The sequence below is a fragment of the Acipenser ruthenus genome, unplaced genomic scaffold (genome assembly GCF_902713425.1).
Source record: "Acipenser ruthenus unplaced genomic scaffold, fAciRut3.2 maternal haplotype, whole genome shotgun sequence".
NCBI lineage: Eukaryota > Metazoa > Chordata > Actinopteri > Acipenseriformes > Acipenseridae > Acipenser > Acipenser ruthenus.
The window spans coordinates 246092-263538 of NW_026707395.1; the positions used below are offsets into that span (position 1 = coordinate 246092).

Genomic DNA, 17447 nt, shown 5'->3' on the forward strand with positions numbered 1-17447 from the left:
TGACTTTTATGTTTAGTGAGCTGGGGGTGATTCCTCCAAAATTTCCTTTTGTCCTCCACACATTTCAATTGTAAAATGTAATGCCTGCAGCACTTGATATTCCCAGGTGGTCTCCCATCCAAGTACTAACCAAGCCCAACATTGCTTAGCTTCTGAGATCAGACGAGATCAGGCTTAGTCAAGGTGGTGTGGCCGCAGGCGATTGCATTTCTGCTTTCATGACTTTTATGTTTAGTGAGCTGGGGGTGATTCCTCCAAAATTTCCTTTTGTCCTCCACACATTTCAATTGTAAAATGTAATTACAAAAATGTAATGCCTGCAGCACTTGATATTCCCAGGTGGTCTCCCATCCAAGTACTAACCAAGCCCAACATTGCTTAGCTTCTGAGATCAGACGAGATCAGGCTTATTCAAGGTGGTGTGGCCGCAGGCGATTGCATTTCTGCTTTCATGACTTTTATGTTTAGTGAGCTGGGGGTGATTCCTCCAAAATTTCCTTTTGTCCTCCACACATTTCAATTGTAAAATGTAATTACAAAAATGTAATGCCTGCAGCACTTGATATTCCCAGGTGGTCTCCCATCCAAGTACTAACCAAGCCCAACATTGCTTAGCTTCTGAGATCAGACGAGATCAGGCTTATTCAAGGTGGTGTGGCCGCAGGCGATTGCAGTTCTGCTTTCATGACTTTTATGTTTAGTGAGCTGGGGGTGATTCCTCCAAAATTTCCTTTTGTCCTCCACACATTTCAATTGTAAAATGTAATTACAAAAATGTAATGCCTGCAGCACTTGATATTCCCAGGTGGTCTCCCATCCAAGTACTAACCAAGCCCAACATTGCTTAGCTTCTGAGATCAGACGAGATCAGGCTTATTCAAGGTGGTGTGGCCGCAGGCGATTGCTGTTCTGCTTTCATGACTTTTATGTTTAGTGAGCTGGGGGTGATTCCTCCAAAATTTCCTTTTGTCCTCCACACATTTCAATTGTAAAATGTAATTACAAAAATGTAATGCCTGCAGCACTTGATATTCCCAGGTGGTCTCCCATCCAAGTACTAACCAAGCCCAACATTGCTTAGCTTCTGAGATCAGACGAGATCAGGCTTATTCAAGGTGGTGTGGCCGCAGGCGATTGCATTTCTGCTTTCATGACTTTTATGTTTAGTGAGCTGGGGGTGATTCCTCCAAAATTTCCTTTTGTCCTCCACACATTTCAATTGTAAAATGTAATGCCTGCAGCACTTGATATTCCCAGGTGGTCTCCCATCCAAGTACTAACCAAGCCCAACATTGCTTAGCTTCTGAGATCAGACGAGAGCAGGTTTATTCAAGGTGGTGTGGCCGCAGGCAATTGCATTTCTGCTTTCATGACTTTTATGTTTAGTGAGCTGGGGGTGATTCCTCCAAAATTTCCTTTTGTCCTCCACACATTTCAATTGTAAAATGTAATGCCTGCAGCACTTGATATTCCCAGGTGGTCTCCCATCCAAGTACTAACCAAGCCCAACATTGCTTAGCTTCTGAGATCAGACGAGATCAGGCTTATTCAAGGTGGTGTGGCCGCAGGCGATTGCTGTTCTGCTTTCATGACTTTTATGTTTAGTGAGCTGGGGGTGATTCCTCCAAAATTTCCTTTTGTCCTCCACACATTTCAATTGTAAAATGTAATTACAAAAATGTAATGCCTGCAGCACTTGATATTCCCAGGTGGTCTCCCATCCAAGTACTAACCAAGCCCAACATTGCTTAGCTTCTGAGATCAGACGAGATCAGGCTTATTCAAGGTGGTGTGGCCGCAGGCGATTGCATTTCTGCTTTCATGACTTTTATGTTTAGTGAGCTGGGGGTGATTCCTCCAAAATTTCCTTTTGTCCTCCACACATTTCAATTGTAAAATGTAATTACAAAAATGTAATGCCTGCAGCACTTGATATTCCCAGGTGGTCTCCCATCCAAGTACTAACCAAGCCCAACATTGCTTAGCTTCTGAGATCAGACGAGATCAGGCTTATTCAAGGTGGTGTGGCCGCAGGCGATTGCATTTCTGCTTTCATGACTTTTATGTTTAGTGAGCTGGGGGTGATTCCTCCAAAATTTCCTTTTGTCCTCCACACATTTCAATTGTAAAATGTAATTACAAAAATGTAATGCCTGCAGCACTTGATATTCCCAGGTGGTCTCCCATCCAAGTACTAACCAAGCCCAACATTGCTTAGCTTCTGAGATCAGACGAGATCAGGCTTATTCAAGGTGGTGTGGCCACAGGCGATTGCATTTCTGCTTTCATGACTTTTATGTTTAGTGAGCTGGGGGTGATTCCTCCAAAATTTCCTTTTGTCCTCCACACATTTCAATTGTAAAATGTAATGCCTGCAGCACTTGATATTCCCAGGTGGTCTCCCATCCAAGTACTAACCAAGCCCAACATTGCTTAGCTTCTGAGATCAGGCTTATTCAAGGTGGTGTGGCCGCAGGCGATTGCATTTCTGCTTTCATGACTTTTATGTTTAGTGAGCTGGGGGTGATTCCTCCAAAATTTCCTTTTGTCCTCCACACATTTCAATTGTAAAATGTAATTACAAAAATGTAATGCCTGCAGCACTTGATATTCCCAGGTGGTCTCCCATCCAAGTACTAACCAAGCCCAACATTGCTTAGCTTCTGAGATCAGACGAGATCAGGCTTATTCAAGGTGGTGTGGCCGCAGGCGATTGCTGTTCTGCTTTCATGACTTTTATGTTTAGTGAGCTGGGGGTGATTCCTCCAAAATTTCCTTTTGTCCTCCACACATTTCAATTGTAAAATGTAATGCCTGCAGCACTTGATATTCCCAGGTGGTCTCCCATCCAAGTACTAACCAAGCCCAACATTGCTTAGCTTCTGAGATCAGACGAGATCAGGCTTATTCAAGGTGGTGTGGCCGCAGGCGATTGCATTTCTGCTTTCATGACTTTTATGTTTAGTGAGCTGGGGGTGATTCCTCCAAAATTTCCTTTTGTCCTCCACACATTTCAATTGTAAAATGTAATTACAAAAATGTAATGCCTGCAGCACTTGATATTCCCAGGTGGTCTCCCATCCAAGTACTAACCAAGCCCAACATTGCTTAGCTTCTGAGATCAGACGAGATCAGGCTTATACAAGGTGGTGTGGTCGCAGGCGATTGCATTTCTGCTTTCATGACTTTTATGTTTAGTGAGCTGGGGGTGATTCCTCCAAAATTTCCTTTTGTCCTCCACACATTTCAATTGTAAAATGTAATGCCTGCAGCACTTGATATTCCCAGGTGGTCTCCCATCCAAGTACTAACCAAGCCCAACATTGTTTAGCTTCTGAGATCAGACTTATTCAAGGTGGTGTGGCCGCAGGCGATTGCATTTCTGCTTTCATGACTTTTATGTTTAGTGAGCTGGGGGTGATTCCTCCAAAATTTCCTTTTGTCCTCCACACATTTCAATTGTAAAATGTAATTACAAAAATGTAATGCCTGCAGCACTTGATATTCCCAGGTGGTCTCCCATCCAAGTACTAACCAAGCCCAACATTGCTTAGCTTCTGAGATCAGACGAGATCAGGCTTATTCAAGGTGGTGTGGCCGCAGGCGATTGCATTTCTGCTTTCATGACTTTTATGTTTAGTGAGCTGGGGGTGATTCCTCCAAAATTTCCTTTTGTCCTCCACACATTTCAATTGTAAAATGTAATTACAAAAATGTAATGCCTGCAGCACTTGATATTCCCAGGTGGTCTCCCATCCAAGTACTAACCAAGCCCAACATTGCTTAGCTTCTGAGATCAGACGAGATCAGGCTTATTCAAGGTGGTGTGGCCGCAGGCGATTGCATTTCTGCTTTCATGACTTTTATGTTTAGTGAGCTGGGGGTGATTCCTCCAAAATTTCCTTTTGTCCTCCACACATTTCAATTGTAAAATGTAATGCCTGCAGCACTTGATATTCCCAGGTGGTCTCCCATCCAAGTACTAACCAAGCCCAACATTGCTTAGCTTTTGAGATCAGGCTTATTCAAGGTGGTGTGGCCGCAGGCGATTGCATTTCTGCTTTCATGACTTTTATGTTTAGTGAGCTGGGGGTGATTCCTCCAAAATTTCCTTTTGTCCTCCACACATTTCAATTGTAAAATGTAATGCCTGCAGCACTTGATATTCCCAGGTGGTCTCCCATCCAAGTACTAACCAAGCCCAACATTGCTTAGCTTCTGAGATCAGGCTTATTCAAGGTGGTGTGGCCGCAGGCGATTGCATTTCTGCTTTCATGACTTTTATGTTTAGTGAGCTGGGGGTGATTCCTCCAAAATTTCCTTTTGTCCTCCACACATTTCAATTGTAAAATGTAATTACAAAAATGTAATGCCTGCAGCACTTGATATTCCCAGGTGGTCTCCCATCCAAGTACTAACCAAGCCCAACATTGCTTAGCTTCTGAGATCAGACGAGATCAGGCTTATTCAAGGTGGTGTGGCCGCAGGCGATTGCTGTTCTGCTTTCATGACTTTTATGTTTAGTGAGCTGGGGGTGATTCCTCCAAAATTTCCTTTTGTCCTCCACACATTTCAATTGTAAAATGTAATTACAAAAATGTAATGCCTGCAGCACTTGATATTCCCAGGTGGTCTCCCATCCAAGTACTAACCAAGCCCAACATTGCTTAGCTTCTGAGATCAGACGAGATCAGGCTTATTCAAGGTGGTGTGGCCGCAGGCGATTGCATTTCTGCTTTCATGACTTTTATGTTTAGTGAGCTGGGGGTGATTCCTCCAAAATTTCCTTTTGTCCTCCACACATTTCAATTGTAAAATGTAATTACAAAAATGTAATGCCTGCAGCACTTGATATTCCCAGGTGGTCTCCCATCCAAGTACTAACCAAGCCCAACATTGCTTAGCTTCTGAGATCAGACGAGATCAGGCTTATTCAAGGTGGTGTGGCCGCAGGCAATTGCATTTCTGCTTTCATGACTTTTATGTTTAGTGAGCTGGGGGTGATTCCGCCAAAATTTCCTTTTGTCCTCCACACATTTCAATTGTAAAATGTAATTACAAAAATGTAATGCCTGCAGCACTTGATATTCCCAGGTGGTCTCCCATCCAAGTACTAACCAAGCCCAACATTGCTTAGCTTCTGAGATCAGACGAGATCAGGCTTATTCAAGGTGGTGTGGCCGCAGGCGATTGCATTTCTGCTTTCATGACTTTTATGTTTAGTGAGCTGGGGGTGATTCCTCCAAAATTTCCTTTTGTCCTCCACACATTTCAATTGTAAAATGTAATTACAAAAATGTAATGCCTGCAGCACTTGATATTCCCAGGTGGTCTCCCAACCAAGTACTAACCAAGCCCAACATTGCTTAGCTTCTGAGATCAGACGAGATCAGGCTTATTCAAGGTGGTGTGGCCGCAGGCGATTGCAGTTCTGCTTTCATGACTTTTATGTTTAGTGAGCTGGGGGTGATTCCTCCAAAATTTCCTTTTGTCCTCCACACATTTCAATTGTAAAATGTAATGCCTGCAGCACTTGATATTCCCAGGTGGTCTCCCATCCAAGTACTAACCAAGCCCAACATTGCTTAGCTTCTGAGATCAGACGAGATCAGGCTTATTCAAGGTGGTGTGGCCGCAGGTGGTTGCATTTCTGCTTTCATGACTTTTATGTTTAGTGAGCTGGGGGTGATTCCTCCAAAATTTCCTTTTGTCCTCCACACATTTCAATTGTAAAATGTAATGCCTGCAGCACTTGATATTCCCAGGTGGTCTCCCATCCAAGTACTAACCAAGCCCAACATTGCTTAGCTTCTGAGATCAGACGAGATCAGGCTTATTCAAGGTGGTGTGGCCGCAGGCGATTGCATTTCTGCTTTCATGACTTTTATGTTTAGTGAGCTGGGGGTGATTCCTCCAAAATTTCCTTTTGTCCTCCACACATTTCAATTGTAAAATGTAATTACAAAAATGTAATGCCTGTAGCACTTGATATTCCCAGGTGGTCTCCCATCCAAGTACTAACCAAGCCCAACATTGCTTAGCTTCTGAGATCAGACGAGATCAGGCTTATTCAAGGTGGTGTGGCCGCAGGCGATTGCATTTCTGCTTTCATGACTTTTATGTTTAGTGAGCTGGGGGTGATTCCTCCAAAATTTCCTTTTGTCCTCCACACATTTCAATTGTAAAATGTAATTACAAAAATGTAATGCCTGCAGCACTTGATATTCCCAGGTGGTCTCCCATCCAAGTACTAACCAAGCCCAACATTGCTTAGCTTCTGAGATCAGACGAGATCAGGCTTATTCAAGGTGGTGTGGCCGCAGGCGATTGCATTTCTGCTTTCATGACTTTTATGTTTAGTGAGCTGGGGGTGATTCCTCCAAAATTTCCTTTTGTCCTCCACACATTTCAATTGTAAAATGTAATTACAAAAATGTAATGCCTGCAGCACTTGATATTCCCAGGTGGTCTCCCATCCAAGTACTAACCAAGCCCAACATTGCTTAGCTTCTGAGATCAGACGAGATCAGGCTTATTCAAGGTGGTGTGGCCGCAGGCGATTGCATTTCTGCTTTCATGACTTTTATGTTTAGTGAGCTGGGGGTGATTCCTCCAAAATTTCCTTTTGTCCACCACACATTTCAATTGTAAAATGTAATTACAAAAATGTAATGCCTGCAGCACTTGATATTCCCAGGTGGTCTCCCATCCAAGTACTAACCAAGCCCAACATTGCTTAGCTTCTGAGATCAGACGAGATCAGGCTTATTCAAGGTGGTGTGGCCGCAGGCGATTGCATTTCTGCTTTCATGACTTTTATGTTTAGTGAGCTGGGGGTGATTCCTCCAAAATTTCCTTTTGTCCTCCACACATTTCAATTGTAAAATGTAATGCCTGCAGCACTTGATATTCCCAGGTGGTCTCCCATCCAAGTACTAACCAAGCCCAACATTGCTTAGCTTCTGAGATCAGACGAGATCAGGCTTAGTCAAGGTGGTGTGGCCGCAGGCGATTGCATTTCTGCTTTCATGACTTTTATGTTTAGTGAGCTGGGGGTGATTACTCCAAAATTTCCTTTTGTCCTCCACACATTTCAATTGTAAAATGTAATGCCTGCAGCACTTGATATTCCCAGGTGGTCTCCCATCCAAGTACTAACCAAGCCCAACATTGCTTAGCTTCTGAGATCAGACAAGATCAGGCTTATTCAAGGTGGTGTGGCCGCAGGCGATTGCATTTCTGCTTTCATGACTTTTATGTTTAGTGAGCTGGGGGTGATTCCTCCAAAATTTCCTTTTGTCCTCCACACATTTCAATTGTAAAATGTAATTACAAAAATGTAATGCCTGCAGCACTTGATATTCCCAGGTGGTCTCCCATCCAAGTACTAACCAAGCCCAACATTGCTTAGCTTCTGAGATCAGACGAGATCAGGCTTATTCAAGGTGGTGTGGCCGCAGGCGATTGCATTTCTGCTTTCATGACTTTTATGTTTAGTGAGCTGGGGGTGATTCCTCCAAAATTTCCTTTTGTCCTCCACACATTTCAATTGTAAAATGTAATTACAAAAATGTAATGCCTGCAGCACTTGATATTCCCAGGTGGTCTCCCATCCAAGTACTAACCAAGCCCAACATTGCTTAGCTTCTGAGATCAGACGAGATCAGGCTTATTCAAGGTGGTGTGGCCGCAGGCGATTGCATTTCTGCTTTCATGACTTTTATGTTTAGTGAGCTGGGGGTGATTCCTCCAAAATTTCCTTTTGTCCTCCACACATTTCAATTGTAAAATGTAATGCCTGCAGCACTTGATATTCCCAGGTGGTCTCCCATCCAAGTACTAACCAAGCCCAACATTGCTTAGCTTCTGAGATCAGACGAGATCAGGCTTATTCAAGGTGGTGTGGCCGCAGGCGATTGCATTTCTGCTTTCATGACTTTTATGTTTAGTGAGCTGGGGGGTGATTCCTCCAAAATTTCCTTTTGTCCTCCACACATTTCAATTGTAAAATGTAATGCCTGCAGCACTTGATATTCCCAGGTGGTCTCCCATCCAAGTACTAACCAAGCCCAACATTGCTTAGCTTCTGAGATCAGGCTTATTCAAGGTGGTGTGGCCGCAGGCGATTGCATTTCTGCTTTCATGACTTTTATGTTTAGTGAGCTGGGGGTGATTCCTCCAAAATTTCCTTTTGTCCTCCACACATTTCAATTGTAAAATGTAATTACAAAAATGTAATGCCTGCAGCACTTGATATTCCCAGGTGGTCTCCCATCCAAGTACTAACCAAGCCCAACATTGCTTAGCTTCTGAGATCAGACGAGATCAGGCTTATTCAAGGTGGTGTGGCCGCAGGCGATTGCATTTCTGCTTTCATGACTTTTATGTTTAGTGAGCTGGGGGTGATTCCTCCAAAATTTCCTTTTGTCCTCCACACATTTCAATTGTAAAATGTAATGCCTGCAGCACTTGATATTCCCAGGTGGTCTCCCATCCAAGTACTAACCAAGCCCAACATTGCTTAGCTTCTGAGATCAGACGAGATCAGGCTTATTCAAGGTGGTGTGGCCGCAGGCGATTGCATTTCTGCTTTCATGACTTTTATGTTTAGTGAGCTGGGGGTGATTCCTCCAAAATTTCCTTTTGTCCTCCACACATTTCAATTGTAAAATGTAATTACAAAAATGTAATGCCTGCAGCACTTGATATTCCCAGGTGGTCTCCCATCCAAGTACTAACCAAGCCCAACATTGCTTAGCTTCTGAGATCAGACGAGATCAGGCTTATTCAAGGTGGTGTGGCCGCAGGCGATTGCTGTTCTGCTTTCATGACTTTTATGTTTAGTGAGCTGGGGGTGATTCCTCCAAAATTTCCTTTTGTCCTCCACACATTTCAATTGTAAAATGTAATGCCTGCAGCACTTGATATTCCCAGGTGGTCTCCCATCCAAGTACTAACCAAGCCCAACATTGCTTAGCTTCTGAGATCAGGCTTATTCAAGGTGGTGTGGCCGCAGGCGATTGCATTTCTGCTTTCATGACTTTTATGTTTAGTGAGCTGGGGGTGATTCCTCCAAAATTTCCTTTTGTCCTCCACACATTTCAATTGTAAAATGTAATGCCTGCAGCACTTGATATTCCCAGGTGGTCTCCCATCCAAGTACTAACCAAGCCCAACATTGCTTAGCTTCTGAGATCAGACGAGATCAGGCTTAGTCAAGGTGGTGTGGCCGCAGGCGATTGCATTTCTGCTTTCATGACTTTTATGTTTAGTGAGCTGGGGGTGATTCCTCCAAAATTTCCTTTTGTCCTCCACACATTTCAATTGTAAAATGTAATTACAAAAATGTAATGCCTGCAGCACTTGATATTCCCAGGTGGTCTCCCATCCAAGTACTAACCAAGCCCAACATTGCTTAGCTTCTGAGATCAGACGAGATCAGGCTTATTCAAGGTGGTGTGGCCGCAGGCGATTGCATTTCTGCTTTCATGACTTTTATGTTTAGTGAGCTGGGGGTGATTCCTCCAAAATTTCCTTTTGTCCTCCACACATTTCAATTGTAAAATGTAATTACAAAAATGTAATGCCTGCAGCACTTGATATTCCCAGGTGGTCTCCCATCCAAGTACTAACCAAGCCCAACATTGCTTAGCTTCTGAGATCAGACGAGATCAGGCTTATTCAAGGTGGTGTGGCCGCAGGCGATTGCATTTCTGCTTTCATGACTTTTATGTTTAGTGAGCTGGGGGTGATTCCTCCAAAATTTCCTTTTGTCCTCCACACATTTCAATTGTAAAATGTAATTACAAAAATGTAATGCCTGCAGCACTTGATATTCCCAGGTGGTCTCCCATCCAAGTACTAACCAAGCCCAACATTGCTTAGCTTCTGAGATCAGACGAGATCAGGCTTATTCAAGGTGGTGTGGCCGCAGGCGATTGCATTTCTGCTTTCATGACTTTTATGTTTAGTGAGCTGGGGGTGATTCCTCCAAAATTTCCTTTTGTCCTCCACACATTTCAATTACAAAAATGTAATGCCTGCAGCACTTGATATTCCCAGGTGGTCTCCCATCCAAGTACTAACCAAGCCCAACATTGCTTAGCTTCTGAGATCAGACGAGATCAGGCTTATTCAAGGTGGTGTGGCCGCAGGCGATTGCATTTCTGCTTTCATGACTTTTATGTTTAGTGAGCTGGGGGTGATTCCTCCAAAATTTCCTTTTGTCCTCCACACATTTCAATTGTAAAATGTAATTACAAAAATGTAATGCCTGCAGCACTTGATATTCCCAGGTGGTCTCCCATCCAAGTACTAACCAAGCCCAACATTGCTTAGCTTCTGAGATCAGACGAGATCAGGCTTATTCAAGGTGGTGTGGCCGCAGGCGATTGCATTTCTGCTTTCATGACTTTTATGTTTAGTGAGCTGGGGGTGATTCCTCCAAAATTTCCTTTTGTCCTCCACACATTTCAATTGTAAAATGTAATTACAAAAATGTAATGCCTGCAGCACTTGATATTCCCAGGTGGTCTCCCATCCAAGTACTAACCAAGCCCAACATTGCTTAGCTTCTGAGATCAGACGAGATCAGGCTTATTCAAGGTGGTGTGGCCGCAGGCGATTGCATTTCTGCTTTCATGACTTTTATGTTTAGTGAGCTGGGGGTGATTCCTCCAAAATTTCCTTTTGTCCTCCACACATTTCAATTGTAAAATGTAATTACAAAAATGTAATGCCTGCAGCACTTGATATTCCCAGGTGGTCCTCCCATCCAAGTACTAACCAAGCCCAACATTGCTTAGCTTCTGAGATCAGACGAGATCAGGCTTATTCAAGGTGGTGTGGCCGCAGGCGATTGCATTTCTGCTTTCATGACTTTTATGTTTAGTGAGCTGGGGGTGATTCCTCCAAAATTTCCTTTTGTCCTCCACACATTTCAATTGTAAAATGTAATGCCTGCAGCACTTGATATTCCCAGGTGGTCTCCCATCCAAGTACTAACCAAGCCCAACATTGCTTAGCTTCTGAGATCAGGCTTATTCAAGGTGGTGTGGCCGCAGGCGATTGCATTTCTGCTTTCATGACTTTTATGTTTAGTGAGCTGGGGGTGATTCCTCCAAAATTTCCTTTTGTCCTCCACACATTTCAATTGTAAAATGTAATGCCTGCAGCACTTGATATTCCCAGGTGGTCTCCCATCCAAGTACTAACCAAGCCCAACATTGCTTAGCTTCTGAGATCAGACGAGATCAGGCTTATTCAAGGTGGTGTGGCCGCAGGCGATTGCATTTCTGCTTTCATGACTTTTATGTTTAGTGAGCTGGGGGTGATTCCTCCAAAATTTCCTTTTGTCCTCCACACATTTCAATTGTAAAATGTAATTACAAAAATGTAATGCCTGCAGCACTTGATATTCCCAGGTGGTCTCCCATCCAAGTACTAACCAAGCCCAACATTGCTTAGCTTCTGAGATCAGACGAGATCAGGCTTATTCAAGGTGGTGTGGCCGCAGGCGATTGCATTTCTGCTTTCATGACTTTTATGTTTAGTGAGCTGGGGGTGATTCCTCCAAAATTTCCTTTTGTCCTCCACACATTTCAATTGTAAAATGTAATTACAAAAATGTAATGCCTGCAGCACTTGATATTCCCAGGTGGTCTCCCATCCAAGTACTAACCAAGCCAACATTGCTTAGCTTCTGAGATCAGACGAGATCAGGCTTATTCAAGGTGGTGTGGCCGCAGGCGATTGCATTTCTGCTTTCATGACTTTTATGTTTAGTGAGCTGGGGGTGATTCCTCCAAAATTTCCTTTTGTCCTCCACACATTTCAATTGTAAAATGTAATTACAAAAATGTAATGCCTGCAGCACTTGATATTCCCAGGTGGTCTCCCATCCAAGTACTAACCAAGCCCAACATTGCTTAGCTTCTGAGATCAGACGAGATCAGGCTTATTCAAGGTGGTGTGGCCGCAGGCGATTGCATTTCTGCTTTCATGACTTTTATGTTTAGTGAGCTGGGGGTGATTCCTCCAAAATTTCCTTTTGTCCTCCACACATTTCAATTGTAAAATGTAATGCCTGCAGCACTTGATATTCCCAGGTGGTCTCCCATCCAAGTACTAACCAAGCCCAACATTGCTTAGCTTCTGAGATCAGACGAGATCAGGCTTATTCAAGGTGGTGTGGCCGCAGGCGATTGCATTTCTGCTTTCATGACTTTTATGTTTAGTGAGCTGGGGGTGATTCCTCCAAAATTTCCTTTTGTCCTCCACACATTTCAATTGTAAAATGTAATTACAAAAATGTAATGCCTGCAGCACTTGATATTCCCAGGTGGTCTCCCATCCAAGTACTAACCAAGCCCAACATTGCTTAGCTTCTGAGATCAGACGAGATCAGGCTTATTCAAGGTGGTGTGGCCGCAGGCGATTGCATTTCTGCTTTCATGACTTTTATGTTTAGTGAGCTGGGGGTGATTCCTCCAAAATTTCCTTTTGTCCTCCACACATTTCAATTGTAAAATGTAATGCCTGCAGCACTTGATATTCCCAGGTGGTCTCCCATCCAAGTACTAACCAAGCCCAACATTGCTTAGCTTCTGAGATCAGACGAGATCAGGCTTATTCAAGGTGGTGTGGCCGCAGGCGATTGCATTTCTGCTTTCATGACTTTTATGTTTAGTGAGCTGGGGGTGATTCCTCCAAAATTTCCTTTTGTCCTCCACACATTTCAATTGTAAAATGTAATTACAAAAATGTAATGCCTGCAGCACTTGATATTCCCAGGTGGTCTCCCATCCAAGTACTAACCAAGCCCAACATTGCTTAGCTTCTGAGATCAGACGAGATCAGGCTTATTCAAGGTGGTGTGGCCGCAGGCGATTGCTGTTCTGCTTTCATGACTTTTATGTTTAGTGAGCTGGGGGTGATTCCTCCAAAATTTCCTTTTGTCCTCCACACATTTCAATTGTAAAATGTAATGCCTGCAGCACTTGATATTCCCAGGTGGTCTCCCATCCAAGTACTAACCAAGCCCAACATTGCTTAGCTTCTGAGATCAGACGAGATCAGGCTTAGTCAAGGTGGTGTGGCCGCAGGCGATTGCTGTTCTGCTTTCATGACTTTTATGTTTAGTGAGCTGGGGGTTATTCCTCCAAAATTTCCTTTTGTCCTCCACACATTTCAATTGTAAAATGTAATGCCTGCAGCACTTGATATTCCCAGGTGGTCTCCCATCCAAGTACTAACCAAGCCCAACATTGCTTAGCTTCTGAGATCAGACGAGATCAGGCTTAGTCAAGGTGGTGTGGCCGCAGGCGATTGCATTTCTGCTTTCATGACTTTTATGTTTAGTGAGCTGGGGGTGATTCCTCCAAAATTTCCTTTTGTCCTCCACACATTTCAATTGTAAAATGTAATGCCTGCAGCACTTGATATTCCCAGGTGGTCTCCCATCCAAGTACTAACCAAGCCCAACATTGCTTAGCTTCTGAGATCAGACGAGATCAGGCTTATTCAAGGTGGTGTGGCCGCAGGCGATTGCATTTCTGCTTTCATGACTTTTATGTTTAGTGAGCTGGGGGTGATTCCTCCAAAATTTCCTTTTGTCCTCCACACATTTCAATTGTAAAATGTAATTACAAAAATGTAATGCCTGCAGCACTTGATATTCCCAGGTGGTCTCCCATCCAAGTACTAACCAAGCCCAACATTGCTTAGCTTCTGAGATCAGACGAGATCAGCTTATTCAAGGTGGTGTGGCCGCAGGCGATTGCATTTCTGCTTTCATGACTTTTATGTTTAGTGAGCTGGGGGTGATTCCTCCAAAATTTCCTTTTGTCCTCCACACATTTCAATTGTAAAATGTAATTACAAAAATGTAATGCCTGCAGCACTTGATATTCCCAGGTGGTCTCCCATCCAAGTACTAACCAAGCCCAACATTGCTTAGCTTCTGAGATCAGGCTTATTCAAGGTGGTGTGGCCGCAGGCGATTGCTGTTCTGCTTTCATGACTTTTATGTTTAGTGAGCTGGGGGTGATTCCTCCAAAATTTCCTTTTGTCCTCCACACATTTCAATTGTAAAATGTAATTACAAAAATGTAATGCCTGCAGCACTTGATATTCCCAGGTGGTCTCCCATCCAAGTACTAACCAAGCCCAACATTGCTTAGCTTCTGAGATCAGGCTTATTCAAGGTGGTGTGGCCGCAGGCGATTGCTGTTCTGCTTTCATGACTTTTATGTTTAGTGAGCTGGGGGTGATTCCTCCAAAATTTCCTTTTGTCCTCCACACATTTCAATTGTAAAATGTAATTACAAAAATGTAATGCCTGCAGCACTTGATATTCCCAGGTGGTCTCCCATCCAAGTACTAACCAAGCCCAACATTGCTTAGCTTCTGAGATCAGACGAGATCAGGCTTATTCAAGGTGGTGTGGCCGCAGGCGATTGCATTTCTGCTTTCATGACTTTTATGTTTAGTGAGCTGGGGGTGATTCCTCCAAAATTTCCTTTTGTCCTCCACACATTTCAATTGTAAAATGTAATTACAAAAATGTAATGCCTGCAGCACTTGATATTCCCAGGTGGTCTCCCATCCAAGTACTAACCAAGCCCAACATTGCTTAGCTTCTGAGATCAGGCTTATTCAAGGTGGTGTGGCCGCAGGCGATTGCTGTTCTGCTTTCATGACTTTTATGTTTAGTGAGCTGGGGGTGATTCCTCCAAAATTTCCTTTTGTCCTCCACACATTTCAATTGTAAAATGTAATTACAAAAATGTAATGCCTGCAGCACTTGATATTCCCAGGTGGTCTCCCATCCAAGTACTAACCAAGCCCAACATTGCTTAGCTTCTGAGATCAGGCTTATTCAAGGTGGTGTGGCCGCAGGCGATTGCTGTTCTGCTTTCATGACTTTTATGTTTAGTGAGCTGGGGGTGATTCCTCCAAAATTTCCTTTTGTCCTCCACACATTTCAATTGTAAAATGTAATGCCTGCAGCACTTGATATTCCCAGGTGGTCTCCCATCCAAGTACTAACCAAGCCCAACATTGCTTAGCTTCTGAGATCAGACGAGATCAGGCTTATTCAAGGTGGTGTGGCCGCAGGCGATTGCATTTCTGCTTTCATGACTTTTATGTTTAGTGAGCTGGGGGTGATTCCTCCAAAATTTCCTTTTGTCCTCCACACATTTCAATTGTAAAATGTAATTACAAAAATGTAATGCCTGCAGCACTTGATATTCCCAGGTGGTCTCCCATCCAAGTACTAACCAAGCCCAACATTGCTTAGCTTCTGAGATCAGACGAGATCAGGCTTATTCAAGGTGGTGTGGCCGCAGGCGATTGCATTTCTGCTTTCATGACTTTTATGTTTAGTGAGCTGGGGGTGATTCCTCCAAAATTTCCTTTTGTCCTCCACACATTTCAATTGTAAAATGTAATTACAAAAATGTAATGCCTGCAGCACTTGATATTCCCAGGTGGTCTCCCATCCAAGTACTAACCAAGCCCAACATTGCTTAGCTTCTGAGATCAGGCTTATTCAAGGTGGTGTGGCCGCAGGCGATTGCTGTTCTGCTTTCATGACTTTTATGTTTAGTGAGCTGGGGGTGATTCCTCCAAAATTTCCTTTTGTCCTCCACACATTTCAATTGTAAAATGTAATTACAAAAATGTAATGCCTGCAGCACTTGATATTCCCAGGTGGTCTCCCATCCAAGTACTAACCAAGCCCAACATTGCTTAGCTTCTGAGATCAGGCTTATTCAAGGTGGTGTGGCCGCAGGCGATTGCATTTCTGCTTTCATGACTTTTATGTTTAGTGAGCTGGGGGTGATTCCTCCAAAATTTCCTTTTGTCCTCCACACATTTCAATTGTAAAATGTAATGCCTGCAGCACTTGATATTCCCAGGTGGTCTCCCATCCAAGTACTAACCAAGCCCAACATTGCTTAGCTTCTGAGATCAGGCTTATTCAAGGTGGTGTGGCCGCAGGCGATTGCTGTTCTGCTTTCATGACTTTTATGTTTAGTGAGCTGGGGGTGATTCCTCCAAAATTTCCTTTTGTCCCCTCCACACATTTCAATTGTAAAATGTAATTACAAAAATGTAATGCCTGCAGCACTTGATATTCCCAGGTGGTCTCCCATCCAAGTACTAACCAAGCCCAACATTGCTTAGCTTCTGAGATCAGACGAGATCAGGCTTAGTCAAGGTGGTGTGGCCGCAGGCGATTGCATTTCTGCTTTCATGACTTTTATGTTTAGTGAGCTGGGGGTGATTCCTCCAAAATTTCCTTTTGTCCTCCACACATTTCAATTGTAAAATGTAATGCCTGCAGCACTTGATATTCCCAGGTGGTCTCCCATCCAAGTACTAACCAAGCCCAACATTGCTTAGCTTCTGAGATCAGACGAGATCAGGCTTATTCAAGGTGGTGTGGCCGCAGGCGATTGCTGTTCTGCTTTCATGACTTTTATGTTTAGTGAGCTGGGGGTGATTCCTCCAAAATTTCCTTTTGTCCTCCACACATTTCAATTGTAAAATGTAATTACAAAAATGTAATGCCTGCAGCACTTGATATTCCCAGGTGGTCTCCCATCCAAGTACTAACCAAGCCCAACATTGCTTAGCTTCTGAGATCAGACGAGATCAGGCTTATTCAAGGTGGTGTGGCCGCAGGCGATTGCATTTCTGCTTTCATGACTTTTATGTTTACTTTTATGCAGCAGTGTGGCATAGTGGTTAGCGCTCTGGACTCTTGACCGGAGGGTTGTGGGTTCAATCCCTGGTAGGGGACACTGCTGCTGTACCCTTGAGCAAGGTACTTTACCTAAAATTGCGCCAGTAAAAACCCAACTGTATAATGGGTAATTGTATGTAAAAATAATGTGATATCTTGTAACAATTGTAAGTCGCCCTGGATAAGGGCGTCTGCTAAGAAATAAATAATAATAATAATAAGTGAGCTGGGGGTGATTCCTCCAAAATTTCCTTTTGTCCTCCACACATTTCAATTGTAAAATGTAATTACAAAAATGTAATGCCTGCAGCACTTGATATTCCCAGGTGGTCTCCCATCCAAGTACTAACCAAGCCCAACATTGCTTAGCTTCTGAGATCAGACGAGATCAGGCTTATTCAAGGTGGTGTGGCCGCAGGCGATTGCATTTCTGCTTTCATGACTTTTATGTTTAGTGAGCTGGGGGTGATTCCTCCAAAATTTCCTTTTGTCCTCCACACATTTCAATTGTAAAATGTAATGCCTGCAGCACTTGATATTCCCAGGTGGTCTCCCATCCAAGTACTAACCAAGCCCAACATTGCTTAGCTTCTGAGATCAGGCTTATTCAAGGTGGTGTGGCCGCAGGCGATTGCTGTTCTGCTTTCATGACTTTTATGTTTAGTGAGCTGGGGGTGATTCCTCCAAAATTTGC

The 17447-nt window shown here is 43.6% G+C and overlaps 59 non-coding genes and 17 pseudogenes across 59 annotated transcripts; all 76 read right to left on the bottom strand.

Moving 5' to 3' along the window:
* Positions 1 to 81: 81 nt before the first annotated feature.
* Positions 82 to 200, bottom strand: LOC131726165 (5S ribosomal RNA). Its single transcript, XR_009321347.1, has one exon. It is a non-coding gene; the product is annotated as a 5S ribosomal RNA (ribosomal RNA).
* Positions 201 to 314: 114 nt separating this feature from the next.
* On the bottom strand, positions 315 to 433 carry LOC131725613 (5S ribosomal RNA). Its single transcript, XR_009320792.1, has one exon. It is a non-coding gene; the product is annotated as a 5S ribosomal RNA (ribosomal RNA).
* A 114-nt stretch (positions 434 to 547) lies between these two features.
* On the bottom strand, positions 548 to 666 carry LOC131725614 (5S ribosomal RNA). Its single transcript, XR_009320793.1, has one exon. It is a non-coding gene; the product is annotated as a 5S ribosomal RNA (ribosomal RNA).
* Positions 667 to 780: 114 nt separating this feature from the next.
* LOC131725615 (5S ribosomal RNA) lies at positions 781 to 899 on the bottom strand. The gene has a single exon (XR_009320794.1). It is a non-coding gene; the product is annotated as a 5S ribosomal RNA (ribosomal RNA).
* A 114-nt stretch (positions 900 to 1013) lies between these two features.
* Positions 1014 to 1132, bottom strand: LOC131725616 (5S ribosomal RNA). Its single transcript, XR_009320795.1, has one exon. It is a non-coding gene; the product is annotated as a 5S ribosomal RNA (ribosomal RNA).
* Positions 1133 to 1232: 100 nt separating this feature from the next.
* Positions 1233 to 1351, bottom strand: LOC131726294 (5S ribosomal RNA). Its single transcript, XR_009321480.1, has one exon. It is a non-coding gene; the product is annotated as a 5S ribosomal RNA (ribosomal RNA).
* A 100-nt stretch (positions 1352 to 1451) lies between these two features.
* On the bottom strand, positions 1452 to 1570 carry LOC131725617 (5S ribosomal RNA). The gene has a single exon (XR_009320796.1). It is a non-coding gene; the product is annotated as a 5S ribosomal RNA (ribosomal RNA).
* A 114-nt stretch (positions 1571 to 1684) lies between these two features.
* On the bottom strand, positions 1685 to 1803 carry LOC131725618 (5S ribosomal RNA). Its single transcript, XR_009320797.1, has one exon. It is a non-coding gene; the product is annotated as a 5S ribosomal RNA (ribosomal RNA).
* A 114-nt stretch (positions 1804 to 1917) lies between these two features.
* On the bottom strand, positions 1918 to 2036 carry LOC131725619 (5S ribosomal RNA). The gene has a single exon (XR_009320798.1). It is a non-coding gene; the product is annotated as a 5S ribosomal RNA (ribosomal RNA).
* A 114-nt stretch (positions 2037 to 2150) lies between these two features.
* LOC131726145 (5S ribosomal RNA) lies at positions 2151 to 2269 on the bottom strand. Its single transcript, XR_009321328.1, has one exon. It is a non-coding gene; the product is annotated as a 5S ribosomal RNA (ribosomal RNA).
* A 100-nt stretch (positions 2270 to 2369) lies between these two features.
* On the bottom strand, positions 2370 to 2478 carry LOC131726679 (5S ribosomal RNA; annotated as a pseudogene).
* A 114-nt stretch (positions 2479 to 2592) lies between these two features.
* LOC131725620 (5S ribosomal RNA) lies at positions 2593 to 2711 on the bottom strand. The gene has a single exon (XR_009320799.1). It is a non-coding gene; the product is annotated as a 5S ribosomal RNA (ribosomal RNA).
* Positions 2712 to 2811: 100 nt separating this feature from the next.
* LOC131725622 (5S ribosomal RNA) lies at positions 2812 to 2930 on the bottom strand. Its single transcript, XR_009320801.1, has one exon. It is a non-coding gene; the product is annotated as a 5S ribosomal RNA (ribosomal RNA).
* Positions 2931 to 3044: 114 nt separating this feature from the next.
* Positions 3045 to 3163, bottom strand: LOC131726376 (5S ribosomal RNA). The gene has a single exon (XR_009321565.1). It is a non-coding gene; the product is annotated as a 5S ribosomal RNA (ribosomal RNA).
* Positions 3164 to 3263: 100 nt separating this feature from the next.
* Positions 3264 to 3372, bottom strand: LOC131726854 (5S ribosomal RNA; annotated as a pseudogene).
* Positions 3373 to 3486: 114 nt separating this feature from the next.
* LOC131725623 (5S ribosomal RNA) lies at positions 3487 to 3605 on the bottom strand. The gene has a single exon (XR_009320802.1). It is a non-coding gene; the product is annotated as a 5S ribosomal RNA (ribosomal RNA).
* Positions 3606 to 3719: 114 nt separating this feature from the next.
* LOC131725624 (5S ribosomal RNA) lies at positions 3720 to 3838 on the bottom strand. The gene has a single exon (XR_009320803.1). It is a non-coding gene; the product is annotated as a 5S ribosomal RNA (ribosomal RNA).
* A 100-nt stretch (positions 3839 to 3938) lies between these two features.
* LOC131726824 (5S ribosomal RNA) lies at positions 3939 to 4047 on the bottom strand (annotated as a pseudogene).
* Positions 4048 to 4147: 100 nt separating this feature from the next.
* LOC131726680 (5S ribosomal RNA) lies at positions 4148 to 4256 on the bottom strand (annotated as a pseudogene).
* A 114-nt stretch (positions 4257 to 4370) lies between these two features.
* LOC131725625 (5S ribosomal RNA) lies at positions 4371 to 4489 on the bottom strand. Its single transcript, XR_009320804.1, has one exon. It is a non-coding gene; the product is annotated as a 5S ribosomal RNA (ribosomal RNA).
* Positions 4490 to 4603: 114 nt separating this feature from the next.
* LOC131725626 (5S ribosomal RNA) lies at positions 4604 to 4722 on the bottom strand. Its single transcript, XR_009320805.1, has one exon. It is a non-coding gene; the product is annotated as a 5S ribosomal RNA (ribosomal RNA).
* A 114-nt stretch (positions 4723 to 4836) lies between these two features.
* LOC131725627 (5S ribosomal RNA) lies at positions 4837 to 4955 on the bottom strand. The gene has a single exon (XR_009320806.1). It is a non-coding gene; the product is annotated as a 5S ribosomal RNA (ribosomal RNA).
* Positions 4956 to 5069: 114 nt separating this feature from the next.
* LOC131725628 (5S ribosomal RNA) lies at positions 5070 to 5188 on the bottom strand. Its single transcript, XR_009320807.1, has one exon. It is a non-coding gene; the product is annotated as a 5S ribosomal RNA (ribosomal RNA).
* Positions 5189 to 5302: 114 nt separating this feature from the next.
* LOC131726148 (5S ribosomal RNA) lies at positions 5303 to 5421 on the bottom strand. Its single transcript, XR_009321331.1, has one exon. It is a non-coding gene; the product is annotated as a 5S ribosomal RNA (ribosomal RNA).
* A 100-nt stretch (positions 5422 to 5521) lies between these two features.
* LOC131726208 (5S ribosomal RNA) lies at positions 5522 to 5640 on the bottom strand. The gene has a single exon (XR_009321391.1). It is a non-coding gene; the product is annotated as a 5S ribosomal RNA (ribosomal RNA).
* Positions 5641 to 5740: 100 nt separating this feature from the next.
* LOC131725629 (5S ribosomal RNA) lies at positions 5741 to 5859 on the bottom strand. Its single transcript, XR_009320808.1, has one exon. It is a non-coding gene; the product is annotated as a 5S ribosomal RNA (ribosomal RNA).
* A 114-nt stretch (positions 5860 to 5973) lies between these two features.
* Positions 5974 to 6092, bottom strand: LOC131726291 (5S ribosomal RNA). The gene has a single exon (XR_009321477.1). It is a non-coding gene; the product is annotated as a 5S ribosomal RNA (ribosomal RNA).
* Positions 6093 to 6206: 114 nt separating this feature from the next.
* Positions 6207 to 6325, bottom strand: LOC131725630 (5S ribosomal RNA). The gene has a single exon (XR_009320809.1). It is a non-coding gene; the product is annotated as a 5S ribosomal RNA (ribosomal RNA).
* Positions 6326 to 6439: 114 nt separating this feature from the next.
* LOC131725631 (5S ribosomal RNA) lies at positions 6440 to 6558 on the bottom strand. Its single transcript, XR_009320810.1, has one exon. It is a non-coding gene; the product is annotated as a 5S ribosomal RNA (ribosomal RNA).
* A 114-nt stretch (positions 6559 to 6672) lies between these two features.
* On the bottom strand, positions 6673 to 6791 carry LOC131725633 (5S ribosomal RNA). The gene has a single exon (XR_009320812.1). It is a non-coding gene; the product is annotated as a 5S ribosomal RNA (ribosomal RNA).
* Positions 6792 to 6891: 100 nt separating this feature from the next.
* Positions 6892 to 7010, bottom strand: LOC131726166 (5S ribosomal RNA). The gene has a single exon (XR_009321348.1). It is a non-coding gene; the product is annotated as a 5S ribosomal RNA (ribosomal RNA).
* A 100-nt stretch (positions 7011 to 7110) lies between these two features.
* LOC131726343 (5S ribosomal RNA) lies at positions 7111 to 7229 on the bottom strand. The gene has a single exon (XR_009321529.1). It is a non-coding gene; the product is annotated as a 5S ribosomal RNA (ribosomal RNA).
* Positions 7230 to 7343: 114 nt separating this feature from the next.
* LOC131725634 (5S ribosomal RNA) lies at positions 7344 to 7462 on the bottom strand. Its single transcript, XR_009320813.1, has one exon. It is a non-coding gene; the product is annotated as a 5S ribosomal RNA (ribosomal RNA).
* A 114-nt stretch (positions 7463 to 7576) lies between these two features.
* LOC131725635 (5S ribosomal RNA) lies at positions 7577 to 7695 on the bottom strand. The gene has a single exon (XR_009320814.1). It is a non-coding gene; the product is annotated as a 5S ribosomal RNA (ribosomal RNA).
* Positions 7696 to 7795: 100 nt separating this feature from the next.
* LOC131725636 (5S ribosomal RNA) lies at positions 7796 to 7914 on the bottom strand. The gene has a single exon (XR_009320815.1). It is a non-coding gene; the product is annotated as a 5S ribosomal RNA (ribosomal RNA).
* A 101-nt stretch (positions 7915 to 8015) lies between these two features.
* On the bottom strand, positions 8016 to 8124 carry LOC131726682 (5S ribosomal RNA; annotated as a pseudogene).
* A 114-nt stretch (positions 8125 to 8238) lies between these two features.
* On the bottom strand, positions 8239 to 8357 carry LOC131725637 (5S ribosomal RNA). Its single transcript, XR_009320816.1, has one exon. It is a non-coding gene; the product is annotated as a 5S ribosomal RNA (ribosomal RNA).
* A 100-nt stretch (positions 8358 to 8457) lies between these two features.
* LOC131725638 (5S ribosomal RNA) lies at positions 8458 to 8576 on the bottom strand. The gene has a single exon (XR_009320817.1). It is a non-coding gene; the product is annotated as a 5S ribosomal RNA (ribosomal RNA).
* Positions 8577 to 8690: 114 nt separating this feature from the next.
* On the bottom strand, positions 8691 to 8809 carry LOC131725639 (5S ribosomal RNA). Its single transcript, XR_009320818.1, has one exon. It is a non-coding gene; the product is annotated as a 5S ribosomal RNA (ribosomal RNA).
* Positions 8810 to 8909: 100 nt separating this feature from the next.
* LOC131726683 (5S ribosomal RNA) lies at positions 8910 to 9018 on the bottom strand (annotated as a pseudogene).
* A 100-nt stretch (positions 9019 to 9118) lies between these two features.
* On the bottom strand, positions 9119 to 9237 carry LOC131726168 (5S ribosomal RNA). Its single transcript, XR_009321350.1, has one exon. It is a non-coding gene; the product is annotated as a 5S ribosomal RNA (ribosomal RNA).
* A 114-nt stretch (positions 9238 to 9351) lies between these two features.
* On the bottom strand, positions 9352 to 9470 carry LOC131725640 (5S ribosomal RNA). The gene has a single exon (XR_009320819.1). It is a non-coding gene; the product is annotated as a 5S ribosomal RNA (ribosomal RNA).
* Positions 9471 to 9584: 114 nt separating this feature from the next.
* Positions 9585 to 9703, bottom strand: LOC131725641 (5S ribosomal RNA). Its single transcript, XR_009320820.1, has one exon. It is a non-coding gene; the product is annotated as a 5S ribosomal RNA (ribosomal RNA).
* A 114-nt stretch (positions 9704 to 9817) lies between these two features.
* On the bottom strand, positions 9818 to 9936 carry LOC131725642 (5S ribosomal RNA). Its single transcript, XR_009320821.1, has one exon. It is a non-coding gene; the product is annotated as a 5S ribosomal RNA (ribosomal RNA).
* A 101-nt stretch (positions 9937 to 10037) lies between these two features.
* Positions 10038 to 10156, bottom strand: LOC131725644 (5S ribosomal RNA). The gene has a single exon (XR_009320823.1). It is a non-coding gene; the product is annotated as a 5S ribosomal RNA (ribosomal RNA).
* A 114-nt stretch (positions 10157 to 10270) lies between these two features.
* Positions 10271 to 10389, bottom strand: LOC131725645 (5S ribosomal RNA). The gene has a single exon (XR_009320824.1). It is a non-coding gene; the product is annotated as a 5S ribosomal RNA (ribosomal RNA).
* Positions 10390 to 10503: 114 nt separating this feature from the next.
* LOC131725646 (5S ribosomal RNA) lies at positions 10504 to 10622 on the bottom strand. Its single transcript, XR_009320825.1, has one exon. It is a non-coding gene; the product is annotated as a 5S ribosomal RNA (ribosomal RNA).
* A 114-nt stretch (positions 10623 to 10736) lies between these two features.
* Positions 10737 to 10856, bottom strand: LOC131726454 (5S ribosomal RNA; annotated as a pseudogene).
* A 100-nt stretch (positions 10857 to 10956) lies between these two features.
* LOC131726684 (5S ribosomal RNA) lies at positions 10957 to 11065 on the bottom strand (annotated as a pseudogene).
* A 100-nt stretch (positions 11066 to 11165) lies between these two features.
* Positions 11166 to 11284, bottom strand: LOC131725647 (5S ribosomal RNA). Its single transcript, XR_009320826.1, has one exon. It is a non-coding gene; the product is annotated as a 5S ribosomal RNA (ribosomal RNA).
* Positions 11285 to 11398: 114 nt separating this feature from the next.
* Positions 11399 to 11517, bottom strand: LOC131725648 (5S ribosomal RNA). The gene has a single exon (XR_009320827.1). It is a non-coding gene; the product is annotated as a 5S ribosomal RNA (ribosomal RNA).
* Positions 11518 to 11631: 114 nt separating this feature from the next.
* On the bottom strand, positions 11632 to 11749 carry LOC131726475 (5S ribosomal RNA; annotated as a pseudogene).
* Positions 11750 to 11863: 114 nt separating this feature from the next.
* LOC131725649 (5S ribosomal RNA) lies at positions 11864 to 11982 on the bottom strand. Its single transcript, XR_009320828.1, has one exon. It is a non-coding gene; the product is annotated as a 5S ribosomal RNA (ribosomal RNA).
* Positions 11983 to 12082: 100 nt separating this feature from the next.
* Positions 12083 to 12201, bottom strand: LOC131725650 (5S ribosomal RNA). The gene has a single exon (XR_009320829.1). It is a non-coding gene; the product is annotated as a 5S ribosomal RNA (ribosomal RNA).
* Positions 12202 to 12315: 114 nt separating this feature from the next.
* On the bottom strand, positions 12316 to 12434 carry LOC131725651 (5S ribosomal RNA). Its single transcript, XR_009320830.1, has one exon. It is a non-coding gene; the product is annotated as a 5S ribosomal RNA (ribosomal RNA).
* Positions 12435 to 12534: 100 nt separating this feature from the next.
* Positions 12535 to 12653, bottom strand: LOC131725652 (5S ribosomal RNA). Its single transcript, XR_009320831.1, has one exon. It is a non-coding gene; the product is annotated as a 5S ribosomal RNA (ribosomal RNA).
* Positions 12654 to 12767: 114 nt separating this feature from the next.
* LOC131725653 (5S ribosomal RNA) lies at positions 12768 to 12886 on the bottom strand. The gene has a single exon (XR_009320832.1). It is a non-coding gene; the product is annotated as a 5S ribosomal RNA (ribosomal RNA).
* Positions 12887 to 12986: 100 nt separating this feature from the next.
* On the bottom strand, positions 12987 to 13105 carry LOC131726169 (5S ribosomal RNA). The gene has a single exon (XR_009321351.1). It is a non-coding gene; the product is annotated as a 5S ribosomal RNA (ribosomal RNA).
* A 100-nt stretch (positions 13106 to 13205) lies between these two features.
* Positions 13206 to 13324, bottom strand: LOC131726170 (5S ribosomal RNA). Its single transcript, XR_009321352.1, has one exon. It is a non-coding gene; the product is annotated as a 5S ribosomal RNA (ribosomal RNA).
* A 100-nt stretch (positions 13325 to 13424) lies between these two features.
* On the bottom strand, positions 13425 to 13543 carry LOC131725655 (5S ribosomal RNA). Its single transcript, XR_009320834.1, has one exon. It is a non-coding gene; the product is annotated as a 5S ribosomal RNA (ribosomal RNA).
* Positions 13544 to 13657: 114 nt separating this feature from the next.
* Positions 13658 to 13775, bottom strand: LOC131726449 (5S ribosomal RNA). Its single transcript, XR_009321638.1, has one exon. It is a non-coding gene; the product is annotated as a 5S ribosomal RNA (ribosomal RNA).
* A 114-nt stretch (positions 13776 to 13889) lies between these two features.
* On the bottom strand, positions 13890 to 13998 carry LOC131726685 (5S ribosomal RNA; annotated as a pseudogene).
* A 114-nt stretch (positions 13999 to 14112) lies between these two features.
* Positions 14113 to 14221, bottom strand: LOC131726686 (5S ribosomal RNA; annotated as a pseudogene).
* Positions 14222 to 14335: 114 nt separating this feature from the next.
* Positions 14336 to 14454, bottom strand: LOC131725656 (5S ribosomal RNA). The gene has a single exon (XR_009320835.1). It is a non-coding gene; the product is annotated as a 5S ribosomal RNA (ribosomal RNA).
* A 114-nt stretch (positions 14455 to 14568) lies between these two features.
* Positions 14569 to 14677, bottom strand: LOC131726687 (5S ribosomal RNA; annotated as a pseudogene).
* A 114-nt stretch (positions 14678 to 14791) lies between these two features.
* On the bottom strand, positions 14792 to 14900 carry LOC131726688 (5S ribosomal RNA; annotated as a pseudogene).
* A 100-nt stretch (positions 14901 to 15000) lies between these two features.
* LOC131725657 (5S ribosomal RNA) lies at positions 15001 to 15119 on the bottom strand. Its single transcript, XR_009320836.1, has one exon. It is a non-coding gene; the product is annotated as a 5S ribosomal RNA (ribosomal RNA).
* A 114-nt stretch (positions 15120 to 15233) lies between these two features.
* LOC131725658 (5S ribosomal RNA) lies at positions 15234 to 15352 on the bottom strand. Its single transcript, XR_009320837.1, has one exon. It is a non-coding gene; the product is annotated as a 5S ribosomal RNA (ribosomal RNA).
* A 114-nt stretch (positions 15353 to 15466) lies between these two features.
* Positions 15467 to 15575, bottom strand: LOC131726689 (5S ribosomal RNA; annotated as a pseudogene).
* Positions 15576 to 15689: 114 nt separating this feature from the next.
* LOC131726690 (5S ribosomal RNA) lies at positions 15690 to 15798 on the bottom strand (annotated as a pseudogene).
* Positions 15799 to 15898: 100 nt separating this feature from the next.
* Positions 15899 to 16007, bottom strand: LOC131726691 (5S ribosomal RNA; annotated as a pseudogene).
* A 116-nt stretch (positions 16008 to 16123) lies between these two features.
* LOC131726171 (5S ribosomal RNA) lies at positions 16124 to 16242 on the bottom strand. Its single transcript, XR_009321353.1, has one exon. It is a non-coding gene; the product is annotated as a 5S ribosomal RNA (ribosomal RNA).
* Positions 16243 to 16342: 100 nt separating this feature from the next.
* LOC131725659 (5S ribosomal RNA) lies at positions 16343 to 16461 on the bottom strand. Its single transcript, XR_009320838.1, has one exon. It is a non-coding gene; the product is annotated as a 5S ribosomal RNA (ribosomal RNA).
* A 114-nt stretch (positions 16462 to 16575) lies between these two features.
* On the bottom strand, positions 16576 to 16694 carry LOC131725661 (5S ribosomal RNA). Its single transcript, XR_009320840.1, has one exon. It is a non-coding gene; the product is annotated as a 5S ribosomal RNA (ribosomal RNA).
* A 360-nt stretch (positions 16695 to 17054) lies between these two features.
* Positions 17055 to 17173, bottom strand: LOC131725662 (5S ribosomal RNA). The gene has a single exon (XR_009320841.1). It is a non-coding gene; the product is annotated as a 5S ribosomal RNA (ribosomal RNA).
* A 100-nt stretch (positions 17174 to 17273) lies between these two features.
* On the bottom strand, positions 17274 to 17382 carry LOC131726693 (5S ribosomal RNA; annotated as a pseudogene).
* Between the last annotated feature and the right edge of the window lie 65 nt (positions 17383 to 17447).